The sequence below is a fragment of the Tenebrio molitor genome, chromosome 1, assembly GCF_963966145.1.
Source record: "Tenebrio molitor chromosome 1, icTenMoli1.1, whole genome shotgun sequence".
In the NCBI taxonomy this organism is placed as follows: Eukaryota; Metazoa; Arthropoda; class Insecta; order Coleoptera; family Tenebrionidae; genus Tenebrio; species Tenebrio molitor.
Window position 1 is genome coordinate 14,399,562 of NC_091046.1, and position 16,649 is coordinate 14,416,210.

Consider the following 16,649-nt stretch of genomic DNA (forward strand, 5'->3'; position numbering starts at 1 on the left):
ATTGTTTCTCAGGGCTATGTTCTGACCTGCTACGTTATTGGTTAAAAGAAGTTTCAGTGTCAATTTTTTCTGTATTTATAAAGTTTTCTATGATGGACTCGAGTCAGTAAGCGTTTTGATTATTTTTTTAATACCATTAACACAAAGGAACTGCAACTGGAAGTTATAAATAACGTATGTTGTAAAAGTGGTGTGTTTTAAACTAATTTCCAAGGTCTTCCAAGGCCCACTTCTAATTTTTACGTATACTAACCTCTATACAGAAGTGACTTAAAAAGAAAAAAATCACAAAACAGAACGGTTTAGCAGAGCTCCTTGAAATTTGGCACACAGCTAGAAGTGTTTAAAATCTATCATCTAAGATTTTTTTCAATTTTTATTTTGAAGATACAAGGCTAACTTGATTTTTTTTAAATGGCATGGGGGGTCAAATTTAATCTTTTTAAAAAGAGTATTTTTTTGTGGTTACATTGCCCAACTATATGAAATTAATTTTAAATTTTCGACTTTTGATCAACTTTGACCGTCCAATACCCCTCTGTGCGGCGCCCGGCCGTTTTTTGCGTTTTCCCGGATTCAAACTGATGACGTAAAGTATTGAAATTTGACACAGGATGAAATAAAAAATATGAAATAACTAAATAATAAATAAAAATATACAGGCACATGATGCTATATGACATATCTTCTTTGTCAAGTGACGAAGATGATCAAGAGCCACTACGAAGACTTCTGCGACGAATTCGGTTCCTCCGCGATAGAGAAAATCCATTTGACCTTCACGATAAGTCGATAACGATTTTAAGAAACGATTTCGTCTAAATAAAGCAACGGTGATGAATTTAGTGCATTTAATTGGGCATACACTTGAACCAAGAACTCACCGAAACAAATCTCTCGATGCACGTTTAGTGGAGTAAAATCGGACTGAAATTATGACTTTTAGTGATTCCAAGGTATAACTAAATGAGACCTATACTATCTTGTAGAGGACATTTTGGGACATAAGGAATGGCCATCTACAACTTTTTTTAATAGGACCGAACTTTGAAAACGGCCTTTATACGTAGTTGAGGTGTAGTCCGAAAAACTACGTTTCTCGTAACATTTAACGTTGTATTAATTTAACCATTGAAGTTATAATTATGATTTTCTGTATATTTGTAGTAAAAAGTACAGCGCTTCCAATAGTGAATCGGAAATTTCGCAAATATCGATAGTTTAAAAAAAAAATGAATAAATTTAGATTAATCAAAAATGCGCATCGTAAACTTCACTCTGCTGGGACCTATGTGAAATATTGAAAATTTCGATACACATGCAGCGAGTCAAATGTAACTAAGATATTGGAAAAGTTTTTAAAAAAAGAATTAAGTCAGTAGCCCGTATACTTTTTGAGAAAATAATTTTTTTATTCGACGAGCGAACGCGCCGGGCGGCTCCTGGCAGGCAGATATAACCCGGCACGCGTATTTAGTCGTCTATCGATGTAGGGGTTGTAGAAGTCTAAAAACAATAATTGTAAAATTTTGAGTAGGTAAATTTTTTGTATTTTTGCTAAAATTTACCTACTTTAAATGATTTCTTCTTCGTCATATTCATCCTCATATAAACAAGAACAATCACTCCAGGATCTTAAGCCTTCCTTGATGCACATACATTTATTGTTTAATTATTTTTTTTTATTTAAGAAGGATAGATAAGCAGTACCACTACAAAAAAAAAGCAAAATATTATTTCTCGTCGATTCTCCTGTTCCTATAAAAAATGTTAGAAAAATGTCTTCAAAGTCAATCAATATCAAAAAATATTATTTTTCCACTACTAGTCTCAGAAGGCTTCATTATTGACTCTCGAACCGACCCCAGAAGTAGAATTTCTCTCCCAAGGTTAATAATGATTTTCATTATTAGGTGAATAATGAACAGCCCTCACCTAGCAACGAAAGATTTTCGTTGATTTCATTGGTTAACGTAGACGATTTTCATAGCAACCGTTGAAAAATGAGAACTCGGATCGTCGCATCGGACAAAATAATTTTAGTAATAATTATTATCCGAAAGGGTTTTAACGTATCTAGTAATGGAAAAAATAGTATACAGGGTGTCCCAGAACTGGCTCCCCAGAGAAAAAAGGGAGCCTTAGGGCGAATATATTAACGTATATTTTAAAGAAAAAAAGTCCTATCTCAAATGATAACCGAGAAAAGACATTCTGAAGGTGACCAATTAGAGTTGAACATCATTAAGGTGGAATAATCGCAATTTTGCGTTGCCTAGGTTTCCTTTTTATCCGTAAACCTCTATAATTCTGTCCATTAGATTTGGTCCACTACGGGCCAGTTTATAGAAAGAGGATTAAATATTTAATTCGAATTAAATTTTAATGCGCGATTAACCCATGAATCCGAAACTTCGATTGGTTCAATCTGATCACGTGTTCAGTTAATCTTGCATTTGATTACGATTAACTTAATTTCACTTCTGTAAACTGGCCCTACATTTATTAGAATGATTGTTTACGTCAGTTTCACATTTGTTATACAATTTCGCTGCGATATTTAATTCAAGTGTATCATTTAACATGTATTCTTCCTCTGAGTACGTAGATATGATTCTTACTTTTGCGCGATGTGGGAACAATGCACATGAAGCAGTAAGGTTGTACCGTGAACAATTTCCACAAATACAAAGTCATCCGGATCATGAAACAATCCTGAAATTAATCGCTCGGGGTCGAGAAACGGGTCAGATGCAGCCAGTTCGAAGAAGAAGTTGGGGGTGCTCCAAGAAATGTAAGGACTGTCGAACACGAGGAAGCCGTATTGAATGTCTTTGAGGAAGACGGCACCCGGAGTATTCGAACAGTTTCCCGTGAAATGGGTTTATCCAAGAGTTCGGTGAAGAGAGTTCCAGCTGATAATAATAGGAGGCATCCGTACCACTATACAGGAGTACAACATCTTCTGCCAGAGGATTATCCAATTAGGCGAGAGTTTTATCTATGGTTAATAAACCAAAACGATGCTCCACACTTCTTGTCACGGATACTGTTTTCTGATGAGTCGCTATTTTGCCGGTAAGGTTGTTCCAATTATCACAACCTTCATATCTGGGCAGAGGAAAATCCAAGAGAATTATTTCCCAGAGGTTTTCAACATAGGTTTTCTGTTAATTTGTGGACTGGGCTATTGGGCGATCGTTTGGCAAGTATAAGCGTGGTGGATCCTTCCATTTGTTAAAATTCCGAATCCCCGGCTCTAGATTGGACTGTTTGAATTCCCCGCAAGATTAACGGGGGCAAGATATGCTCAGTTCATTGGCACGGAGCTACCTGATTTACTTGAAATTGTACCTCTTGCTTATCGGCATAAATGACTGGTTCCAACATTTTAGCAGAAACGTTCGGGAAATTTTGGATAACCAATATCCACAGCGCTGGATCGGTCGAGGAGGACCGCATCATTGGCCTGCCAGGTCTCCAGATCTGAATCATTTATCGGCGGCCCATAAATTCAGAGGCTGCTCTGAGAGTTCGAATTCAGGAGGCTTTGTTTCAGTTACTGAAGAAATGATAACGTAACGCTACTACAAGAAGTTTGTTACGTAGAACACAATTGTGCATACAAATGAATGGTGGTCATTTCGAACATCTGCTTTAACATTGTTACCTATTTAAATAAATGGTTCTTTTTAGAATCGCCATTTTTATTGTTTTATTTCGAATTTTGCAATTGTCAAGTCTTGATGTTGATGACAGATCAACGTCAACGAATTTTTATATCGGAAAACGTCAAAATTCCAGTTGCCCAAACATTTTATTGATTTGTGCGATATCAGAGATTTTTTGTTGTTGTTTAGCAACCGATCGGATTTTTTAGTAACACCTGAGGACGAGCTTCCGGGATTGGTGAAATTAAAAACTTTATAACTCGGTAATTTGAGCTAGCAGAACAATTATTTTAGTCAATTTAGAGTCTCTTTTGTTGTCGGCACATGCCTGTTTTCTCTGGGGAGCCAGTTCTGGGACACCCTGTATAAACCACGGTGAAGAAGTCCCTTATAGCCTTCGCGCCTTAGAACCCTCGGCACGCCTCGGGCTCTAATCTTGGTGCTCTGGCTATAATCATGAACTTCTTCACCTTGGTGTATAATATACTATTTTATACTAGTTTGAATTGCAGTTCATTTCTCTCTTTTTTTACTTCCTGTTCTTTTGCAAAATATGCTCATTTTAAGTATGTCAAAAGATTTACCTATGGGTTTTTTAGTGCACATATGTACGGTCGGTGGACAAATAAAACTGGGACACTTAAAATTTAATCTATGTAAATCAGACCATTGAATTGTCAATATATTTGTCAGTGTCTATATAATATGTCATACCAAAGTTAACCTATTTGTGATAAAGCCATAATTAAACGATGCAAATTTATAAATTTTGACTTATGTGATTGTCATTTTTGTCCCAGTTTTATTTGTCCACCGACTGTACCTACTTGAAAATTAAATTTACAAGTGTTACCAGCGATGCATTTTTTAACGTTTTAAAATCGGTAAAAAAAAAACAGCATACAAGTTAAACTCGATGACTATGACCAACGCGTTAAAATTTCTAGATACTAAATTCGCACTGGCTTTTTTAAAAAATAAAACTGAGACCATTAACATATTAAACCAACTGAGGTATAAACTGACTACAACCCCCAATAAGTCTGCTAAAACATTGCCACCAACAAATGATGCTTTTGGTCAACATGTGCTAAGGTATTAACATTAAAAAATAATAATTATTATGTACATACTTCACTCAAATTTTAGATGCATTGATCAATTACGTATATCGTTGTGTAGTCATGTATAGTTTGTCCAGCGAGAGATTGGTTGACATGAAATTCATTAAATTCTAGGTAGAGCAAGAAGTAGCTAACGCACGTAAAATTTGAAATATATCCTTCAAACAGTTTATAACATTTTTGTCATGAACTTGTGCTCTAATTAATGTATTCTAGTGCGTTTTGTAGTGTTGGGTTAATTTAATACAATTTAAAATCTTCCAATCTAAACAAGGGCATTTTACAACCTGTTTTAGCTACAATGGATCCCATACCTAATGACATTAGAAAACTGATGAACATTTTTTGCACAGACCAATGATGCCAAAATAATAAATGTATGTGCATGAAGGAAGGCTTAAAATGCTGCAGATTGTTCTTGCAAAAAATGTCACAACAATGTTTCTTGTTTAGGTATATGAGAATGAAGATGACGAAGAGAGCATTTAAAATAAGTAAATTTTAGCAAAAATACAAAAAATTTACCTACTCAAAATTTTACAATTATTGTTTTTAGACTGCTACAATCCCTACATCGATAGACGACTAAATACGCGTGCCGGGTTATATCTGCCTGCCAGGAGCCGCCCGGCGCGTTCGCTCGTCGAATAAAAAAAATATTTTCTCAAAAAGTATACGGGCTACTGACTTAATTCTTTTTTTAAAAACTTTTTCAATATCTTAGTTACATTTGACTCGCTGCATGTGTATCGAAATTTTCAATATTTCACATAAGTCCAGCAGAGTGAAGTTTACGATGCGCATTTTTGATTAATCTAAATTTATTCTTTTTTTTTTTAAACTATCGATATTTGCGAAATTTCCGATTCACTATTGGAAGCGCTGTACTTTTTACTACAAATATACAGAAAATCATAATTATAGCTTCAATGGTTGAATTAATACAACGTTAAATGTTACGAGAAACGTAGTTTTTCGGACTACACCTCAACTACGTATAAAGGCCGTTTTCAAAGTTCGGTCCTATTAAAAAAAGTTGTAGATGGCCATTCCTTATGTCCCAAAATGTCCTCTACAAGATAGTATAGGTCTCATTTAGTTATACCTTGGAATCACCTACCCTCAGAAATAAGCGAGCTAGATATGTGATTTTACTCCACTAGTTGTCAAATTGTAATTACACTTCGGTTTTATACCACAGGAGGCTTTCTTGAGTTAATCGGCGACTGCATGCACATTCACAAATCGAATATCTGTAGAGTAATTCGTCGTGTTACTTGTCAAATATAGCCCAACTTTCTCGACACCACATAAAAATGCCTCGTAACAATCAGGAATTGATGGCAATAAAACAAGGAGTTTTCAACATTGCTGGTTTCCCACGGGTTATAGGTGCCCTCTATTGCACACATGTAAATATCCAATCCCCTGGTGGTGCCAATGCTGAATTGTATAGAAACAGAAAAGGATATTTCAGCATAAACACACAAGCAATTTGTGATTCGCAGTTGAAATTAATACACATAATTGCTCGTTGGCCAGGATCTGTACATGATAGTACCATATTTAATGATTCTCCTCTTCCCGTTGAGTTTGGTATGAGTCGATATGGTAATGGCTTCTTATTAGGCGACAGCGGGTACCCATGTAAACCACATCTTTTGACTCCCGTGTTAAATCCAATAAATGTCAGCCAAGAGGCTTACAATACGGCCCATATTGCTACTCGTAATACAGTCGAAAGATTTTTTGGAGTTCTCAAGCGGAGATTTCCTTGTTTAAGAAATGGTCTGCGACTCAAATTAGATACTACTGTGAAAGTGATAGTAACTAGCTTGTGGGGTGTTACATAACATCTGTAAAGAACAAGATGACGATATTGAGAATTATTTTGAAGAAATCGAAGATGAGGAAGAAGATAATTTCATTTTCAACGAACCCAGCGACAATAACAATGTAAATTATGCAGTGCGAAATGCATTAATTTGCAACAGTATTTGCTAGATAAATAAAAGTAAAACATTTTAGTCTTTTAATTTATTTATTTCCAAACGAATTTTTTTAATTTGCAAATTTAAAACAATTCGCTCTAATTTTTCATTTTTAATTTTCTCTAAGTAATATTTTTCTCTTAATTCTTCACTTGTTACCGTCCTTTTTCTTTTTTTCGAAACGGGTTTGGGTCGGAGTACGGCCACAGGATCATTAGTTTCTTGATTAAAGGAACCAGGTATGGAACTAGGGATTTCAATTTCATCTGGTAGGTAGACTCGTAAACCACCAGTAAAACGACCAGTAAAATTACTAAAGTAATCAGCCGCGCAGTCGAATTCGTTTTCCAACGGTTGGACGTGGTCGCGAATACTGGCTACCAAGATTTCTTGTTCAGCAAACAAGACGAGGTCTGCCCCTCCTCCCCCAGTTTTAAACAGTTCTCTCTTAAAATCATTTTTAATTTATCTATTATTTTTTATAAACACAGTGATAAACAGGAATGTTTACCACTACCGTGCTTTGGATATACTAAAAAAAATTTGGTGTGTACCTTATCAGAACTCGCGGCATGTTTTTGCTTCCTGCTTCAACAGTTTTGCTTCATATTGTTCATATGTTCAAATTAAACAAAAATAGCTAATTGTTATTAATCTTTTGCGATTACAGTGATTCTACTCTTACATGCTGCCCCCCACATTTTTTTTTTGTTTCCCTTTTTATATTTTCATATAAAACCCGCAATTGTTTGCTGCTTCTCGATCCCGTTTCCCCGCACTATCTTCCACTATGTATATGTTTATACCTGAAATAAATAATAACAGAGGACTCCAGAATTGGAACAGGAAGAATAAAGATTTTAGGTTACGTCATGGTATCGTATTCATAACAGATGAAAGCAATAATAACAAGCAGGAATACTTCAATTAGGATTCCGAATACTCACTTTGCCACCACAGAAAGAAGAAGCACATGCAAAAAGGTAACAGAGGGGAGGTGTATGACGTCATACATCTACGTCATTGATGTTACCTCAAACATACTTCAGCTAACCGAGTAAGCGAGGCGGTTACAGGACTTACGAATGGTCTGTTCTGACAGTGGATAGTGGTGTGGGAAAAATGTTATTTCATGATTATGTTCGACCTGTAAGACTTGGTTTTCGCCCAAGGGCGTTATCCCTCAATATTTGATAATTAATCGATCAGACTCATCGGTACACATTAAATTAGACAATCTCAGCTACAGTCATACGATAATCTACAATGGGACTCACCTCCACCTCATTCAGTCATACAATCGGTAAAGCACAGCTCCGGACTCGGGTTTGCTCAATGGGACGGTACAAACATGTAAATGATAAACACCTGACACATCTGTCGCGAATCAAGGTCATACAGTGACTCACCCGGGGGATTCCTCCCCCTAGCTTCTATCATGATGAGGGGCTCCAACCACGGGCGTCGTCTTCAGAGCGCTACATTCCGGGGTTGCGTTAGATGTTCTGGTAGCACCTGTAACGGCCCCGTGTGCATTTTGGGGTGCACAGCCCGCCCGCAGTCTCCACAGAGGAAGACCGCCACGGCCAGGGTATGAGCCTACAACCCACTTCCATACGTTACTATGCCCCCTCAGTACCTGGGGACCGGGATGACCTCATAACCTTATAATCCGCAACGTATGATCGGTGCATTTGGTTGCCACCACCGGCCGTCCCTACGAGACGCGCCCGGTCAACGGCCTAGCCGTGTCATGAGCCAAAGGTGCCCCACCCGGACATCCGGTGCTCAGGAATCATACCATGGTATAGGGAGGTTTTACGCATTAAGATACTGATTTATAGCCCAGGTTGCCCAAACCTGCTATCACCCAGTTACCAACACACCTGGTAACTGTATCTCTATTTCCGGCTATCAGTAGCCTAATTCACTACACCACTCCCGGGCCACAATTATTCACCTCCGTCACCCTCGTACTCATACCTTGGACAGCCCGTCGGTTGCAGCTGCCAAGCGACACTTCCCCTGTCTCGCCTGTGGAATTCTTAAAAATCACCCCCGAGTCAAGGACCTTTCAGAACATAATTTATGAGCCACATGTTTGGGGTGGAAGAGGTAGTTTTTCTGTTTCGTTTTTAAAATTCTCTTACAGACCCATGCTTCTTCATTGGGGGTTTTGTAATAACATTCACGTAACTTTATATATATAATTTTCTTCCTCTGGCACAAAACAAAATGCTGACACAGCAATTCCGGTGTATTATCAAACAACAAATCCTCACATATACTGGTCACCGTAAAGAAATTCATGTTCGCAAAATCAATTTGGGTCCCTTACACTTGACATAACCAAAAATCACAAATACGCGAAACGTTACAGTTAGTTAGAAAAATGGAAGTGGGGTTAAAGTGAAAAGGTATGGAAGCAGTAACTTAACATAATTACACAGTAACCATTTGTTACTCGCGAAAAATCGCCTATTGATGCGTCTGCTAGAGGCGTCTGCGATGACGTCATTTCCGTCCTTAATTCTTCCAAGTACTGTTACTCATAATAATATAATTTATATGTATAATATAGTTATATGTATTACGTAAAATGAAACGAACGTCATTGAAGTTTTCACTTCTATCGTGCGGTCTTAAGCACACACTCTTTTTTTTTTTTATTGTAGGTTACTTGTCACTAAGTGTGACCGCTTTCGATGCAATGAAATCACCAATATTAGACAATGAGAGATATCGAAGATTTTGGCTCTGCTATCGTAGTAAAACTTCAGGATACTAAAAATTACAAATCGCGATCACTCACCATTTGGGAAAGTTTTACGTGGAAATTGCAGAAAGTACATCGGATAGATTGGATAGCATTATAGACTTTACTAATATTATCGAAACTTCAAGTACCAATAACAAGGGAAGTAGAAATTTATTGTGCTTTAAAATTTGAAGATTGTAACTGCAGGAAAAGAAAAATAAATAATTGAGTTGATGTTCGATTTTTTTTTGTAATCCGCTTGAAAATAAAATAGTATATATCATTCAGAGTAGAAGCTCTTTTTGTGCTTCGCCCAGTCGTCGACCTCAACTGCGTTTCGGTCAAAATCTATTAGGATCATTTAAACAACGCCTTGACTTGCTGGCCATTGTAAAAGAAGTGAAAAATTTAGCTGTGTAATGATTTGAATACATTACTTTTTCCGCCAAATATTTGAACCTGCGCAAAACTGTAACAAATGTGGTCGTGATCGTCATCGAATCGGAGGAGCCCTACGTTGTGATTTTCTTTTGGCGAAAAAAAGGTTCGGAATGCAAACGGTGAGGGTTCCAGTTGGAAGAGTGCCGCAAATAAAACACACATGTGAGGGACGCAAAATACCTTTATTAAAAATGCCTGTAATAACTTTGATGAAAAAAAAATGAAACGAATCCAAAAAGACAGAAACTAAGTTTAACGAAGTACAAGGCATTAACTAGTTGAGTACATCACAAAGATAAACGACAAGGTGAATGCAACAATATTTAAAATAACAGAAAACGGGTACATAACAGACAAAATGACAGGTTAAAGCTTGCAAAACAAGTAAACAAATTAGAATGCAGTTATTACAGACAGGGACGGATGAAAAACCCTCTTCAAAAACCGTATCCCAGGTATTACTCATATTTTACAATTCGATTACGGACAAAAACAATGTTTAATTTGGGACTACGCGGTCAAGGTACGCCAACGGGAGCTTAGAGCTGGAGGTAACAAACTTTCGGCCGCGCGGGGACTCAGAAAAATAATCTGAATGGTCTTGAAAGCAGCGACATTTATATACTCAATTTCATATAAATGTGCACCTAAGCAAGCCATGAAAATCTGATTTTTTGTTGGTATTAAAGTCACAGACTAATTAAAGCTAAAGCTAGTGACTTTGACTTTCAAAGTTGCTTGCTCTGCGCGAACCCGATTTGACTAATTTTTCATTGCTGATTTACGTCTTTTTACTGATTAAATTAAAGTAATTATTATTTGTTTTTGCCTTTGTATTTTTACCAAGTAAAGATTTATTGGACATGACCTTCATAAATGTGACTTTTGTAATGTAACTAAATTAAAGGTGCTTTTACAAATGCACAGCTCACTTGATGAACATTTATATGAAATCAACTATAGGTACTCGGGACATCGCGTGTCGGACTACTGTTTACCGACCAATTCCGAGTGATATAAGCGTTCGGGGTTGTACGATGAGCTTCTCAGAGTCGCATACAGCAGAACTTGTTCCACCTTCCCCAACCAACCGTTTACCGACAAACTCCCGAGGTCCCTATAACTGCGACGGGGGCTTCACGTCAGCTTCTCAGAGTCGCATACAGGAGAACTTGTTCCACCTCCGTTATACGGTCCTACATAACCGTCGCCCCCACGGAAATTTGACTAAACAACCCCCCGACCTCCTGAATGTCACCTAGCCCCCATGTGATCGTATTTACAACATTTTAGCTTTAACTTTTCCGAATTCTATCAACAACACAAAGAAAAAACCAGAGTTTAATTCAATCGAACAAAGAGTAACATTAAACGATGAGAAAATTAAAGAGAACAAAGCGCAAAGTTAAATAACGATAAAATAAAACTCTTTAAATGGCACAAATCCAATAATCGCTGGTAATGTTAAACAAAAAGAAAATGGCGGGTCCAGTGCCGTTAGAAAATATTAGTGAGAAAAAAAAACAAAATGGACGCACGCGGTTCGGACGACGGCCCCGAATTTTCGAAAGCACCAGATTGCTAAAAAAATAAACCTCCCGGGAGAAAGATAACGCTTAAAATTAACAAATGGGCGCTTCTTAAAGAAACAGCGTGCAACAAAATGCAATCTACAACATACCCTTACCACGTGGTCCTGCTCCCAAAAACAAAACACAAAAAAAGGCAACGAAAGTGGGATAAATTACCCAGGTGAATTAAAACGTCGAATTCCTCACGGGGGCACAAAATATCAACTGACGGTAGTGAAATTGATTCAGATTAACTTACAAATTTGAGAAACTGGATCGCTCTTCGCAAGGTGTGTTCGTTTCGAAAAACCAAACAAAAGTGACCTACCCCCTTCAACTACGCGCGCGAGATCCCGCTTTACCCCCGCTATATTTCCGCTCGCAGAGTTCACCACTCCCCAGGATTACCAACCCCATCCCCTAGTACCCAGTCTAACCGCTAGTACTATGACGCGCTCTCGTGGCGGTACCGGTAATAAAAATTTAAATTTTAAACTGGGTCACTACAGCTGATAACTGTCGTTTTTTCATTAATATTAACCAAATCAGAAAATGACGATAAAATAAAAACTCGAGCTGCTGGAGACCAGCTGATAGCATTTTTTTGTATCATAAGACATACTTTACTAGAATCTATATACCGGGTGTAGAATTGGTTTGCGAGACATAGGATTTTACATGTAAAAATAAAGAGTTTCAATTATTGGCTCCCCTAATAATTTTACGGCAAAATAGTTAAAATGAAAGTTGGAGAGAATTAAAATTACTGTCTAATTTTAGTCTTACTTTTTTTCTCATTTCATCTTGTGGTACTGAAAGAAAGGCAAGAAAAAAGTTGACACAAAACAGTAAAAAGTACTACTAAGCATGAAATTGTATTTCTTTCTTTAAATGTTATTATGGAGGATCTTTTTTAAACAACTTCCAAGCAACATTTGCTTCAGGTTTCCCAGACCGATCAATTCCTGCCACAGAAACAATTGGAAGAATTGTAGAAAAGTTTGAGCATTTAATGGAAGATACCTTTTCATTCATCCTGTAGTTCTGTACGACTTCATTTGAAGGGCAAATTAAAAGACAATAATAACAAATAATTGAGAAACCATCCGACAAATACATAATATTTTAAGTCAAATTTCATGACTAGTGCTACTTTTTAATATTTTTGTATTAACTCCTTTCTTGCTTTTCTTTCAGTACCACAAGATGTTAGAAAAAAACAAAGAGTGGAATTAGACAGTATTTTTAATTCTATCTAACTTTCATTTTAACTATTTTGGCATAAAATTATTAGGGGAGCCAATAATTGAAAACTCTTTATTTTTACATGTAAAATCCTATGTCTCGTAAACCAATTCTACACCCGGTATATAAAACTGAATGTCTGTTTGTATATTTTGTATGAAAATCTACAGTTTTACTCCGATCTTGATGAAATTTTGTACACTTGATCTTCAAAACAAGAAGAAAATTACTGTCTACTTTAATTTTACAAAAACCAACCCCTAGTACCATTTTCAACCCTGTTAAGAAAAAAAGACAGTTTTTTCGAGTTGGAAATACCCTCACCTTCGCCGCTTCACCCCTATTTCATCCTCTGAGTAGCAACCCCTATTATCATTTTTAAGCCTGCTAAGCACAAAAAAAGTTTTTTCGGGTTGGAAATCGCGTTTGCATGATATGTTCAGGTGTCATAGTTACATTTGGTTGTTTATAAAAGTAGCAATTTCGCAAAATTTGTTTGAATGATTGTGTTTTACCGGAAGATCTCTTAAATGAAGCAGAACAAGCTTCAAATAACTTAATACCGGAAAAATCAAAAGGCAGGTATCTGAAATCAAACGAGGCAATCAAACAATAGGAAGATCTAAATAAGGTTACAACTGAAAATAAAAGTGTTATGTTGGCGTATTTTCATGAATTGGTAAGTGATCATAGTGTTAGTTTCTTATCGTATTGATCTTTTTGTTTATATAGTCGAAGAAAAAAGTAGTTTTATTAATTCTTCGTAAAAAGACAAACTTCATATTGAAATTACTGCGTTTATCACAAATCATGAAAGTAGAAACATAATTTTAAAACAACCTGAAATTTGCGGGCAAAACCGCGGGTAAAAGCTAGTTTGATATAATATCCACGGCACCAAAAAAAAATATACATATGAATATATGTATTATGAAAAATCTTTGGTGCTATAACTTCTTTATTTTTTATCCGATTTTAATAAATGATACGTCAAACGAAATCGTTTTAGAAACACTATAGCCTGACATGCTATGATTTTTTTTTGACATTATATTTTTTGACAGACCGCAGCTAACTTTGTTTTTTTAAGTTGCACTGTATATTTTTTTTATCTTTATTCTGATAGATGTTTATCTTCTGAATACACAAACATTAAAATAAAAAATTAAAAATTTGTTTTTAATAAAAAAAAAATAGATTTCCAAAAATCAAGTAACCATATCTTTACTATAGCAAATGTTCGAAATTACCTCCATTTTCTCTAAGGCACATTCGACACCTTCGACTGACGCCCATTGCGGTGTTTAATAAAAATTGTGGTGGTATTTGTTCACATACTGCTACGATTCTTCTTACTAAATCATCTCTTGTTATCGGCCGGTGTCAAATAGACATTATTTGAATGTCCATAGCTCTCTTTTAGTCACTTTGCAAAATTAGAATGCACTTTTATTACTGTTTAATGTGATTGATTGATTTTAAAAAAATTCATTATTTTTTAAATTCTTCTTTTTGTTTCTATGCATGAGCATGGTTGTTTACATTTTCATATGCAAAATAAAAATCTCTATAAAACCGCAAAAAAAGTTAATAGTGCATCTGTTAAAAACAGAACTCAAGAACAAATACTGAATCAATTCAAATTGTAGCCCATTTAAAACGATTTTGTTTGACATATAATTTAATTTATTAAAATCGTATGAAAAATAAGGAAGTTACAGCACCAAAGATTTTTCATAATACACCCGGTATATTGTAGGCAAGTGTAATTAAAATCCTCCGATAAATAAGGGAGTTATGGACTCGTCTTTTTTTTGGGAACAACGATCGTAAAAATTTGCTAAATTAAAGATTAAATTAAATTAATATAAAATGTTCGAAAATTTCAACGAAAGGTCCTTAAGAGCCGTTTATTAGAGACCATAAATTTTAATGTTTCTACAAATATGTTGGTGGCATAATAATCTTTATTCGGAATCATATTGTAATATGCACATTCTTAACCTTATACGAGGGCGGAAAGGTAACCCCACGACCTGCTGTATTATAACCGGCCTGTTCAAAAGTGTAATTTGAGTGATCCCCGCAGAGAGCTAGTGTACGGGCGTTTTTTGGGGATATTATTCATCTTAAGTTTTTGTCACCGAGAGTTTTTCTCGTTCAAATGACATTCGAATTTAAAATCAAAAACACAAAAATACAATTGTATTTAGTATTGTTTTAGAAAGAAAATATGAACTTACTGTGCTCAATCTTAACTCTAAAATCATGTCTAAACCTATTTTTCCGCATTTTTATTCTTCATTCTTCATTTTATTCTTTATTTTTCGCAATACTTTTTTAATGAAATGAACAGTCCGGTTATTATACAGCAGGTCGTGGTTAACCCATTCCTTTTTATGTTTACTTCCCTCTCTTGGTCAGTAATAGGCCACTTTCCGCCCTATTATAAGGTATTTCCAGTGCCGTACTTACTGAAATTCGAAAAACAGTAGAAATGAAACTGCATCAAATTAATTGTTTATTTGCTAAAAATGTAATGATTCCGAATAAAGTAGTATACAAACCTCGGAGGGAATGTGTTTCATTCCTGTCTCGAGCATTAGTTCACCTCGGCTACGCTTTGGTAAACTATCTTAGCTCTCGACAGGAATGAAACACTTCCCACCTCGGTATGTAATCTACTATTACGGACGTTAAAAATAGTATATTAAAGAACAAGTTTTATAAGGGTTGATTTGGCGCACGAGTTCTAGGTGTAGAAAACGACCCGTAGGGGAGTTTTCTATGGGACGAGTGCGCCAATACCCTTATAAAACCAGTTTTTTATGTTATTTTTTAGAATTTGCACCCTTGTTTTAATTTTGAAATAAAAAAAATAAATTTTCAAATTCTAGGGAATTTCGTATTAATTGGTAATTCAAGGTAACGGATGCAACTACATCTGCAACAGATGTTAAAAAGTAGAGTTTGAACATAATATTGGAAGTTTTTTGGTGTAATACACTGAAATATTGATAAAAATTTCATTAAAGTACAGTGTACTTTTATAAAGCCATAAACGACTCCTACTGACCGACGTTTATAGACGTATTAGAAACGCAAATTCTAAAAAATAATATATTACACTCGTTTAATAAGACGTATTATCACATTCGTTCCATTAAAGCACTCAGGTGATAATAAAGCGTCTTATTAAACTCGTATAGGTAATAATATACTATTAAAAAATTATATTCATTATTAATTTATCCCTTGGAGCTTTTGTAGTCCGGGAAGTTTCGGGTACTCTATTAGCTACTGTCAGAGCACAAAATGTAAACCATCGCCATACTTAGGTGGAAAATAATAATTGACAAACAGCTGACACATGAAATGAAGAGTCTCATAAATCTGACACTTTTAATTTTTTTTCTTCCCAACTCCTGTCATATCACAATCAAGCGTCTTATAAAACTCGTATAATAATATGTATACTGTTGTTGTACTTATTTATTAATTAATCAAATTCATTGGCCCGCAAGTAAAATTGCATTCTAAAAAATCGTTTGTTAAATTCACTCATAAGTTTTGCTTGGACCAAATTCTTTCAACGGTGGGGCCTGTGAAAGAACCCAAATTTAAAAAAAGCAACTCAACGTAGTACCATCTTATCTTTTAAATTTTGGTTTCTTTTTTTTTGCAAAAATATCACGCGAGGAGAAAACGAAAAATCCCCCAAACGGTGAAACGTCACAATATTAATAAATTCTTTCACTTATCTTAGCAGTATACACATTTCAATTTATTTTAGTTTGAGACATGAATTCTTTTACTTTTTGTTTACAAACGTACACACTAAACCAAAA

The 16,649-nt window shown here is 35.6% G+C and overlaps 1 long non-coding RNA gene across 1 annotated transcript; it reads left to right on the forward strand.

Annotated features, from left to right (window-relative positions):
* Positions 1 to 8,815: 8,815 nt before the first annotated feature.
* LOC138141226 (uncharacterized) lies at positions 8,816 to 9,778 on the forward strand. The gene is made up of 2 exons (XR_011163041.1): positions 8,816 to 9,203; positions 9,462 to 9,778. It is a non-coding gene; the product is annotated as an uncharacterized lncRNA (long non-coding RNA).
* The last annotated feature ends 6,871 nt before the right edge of the window (positions 9,779 to 16,649 follow it).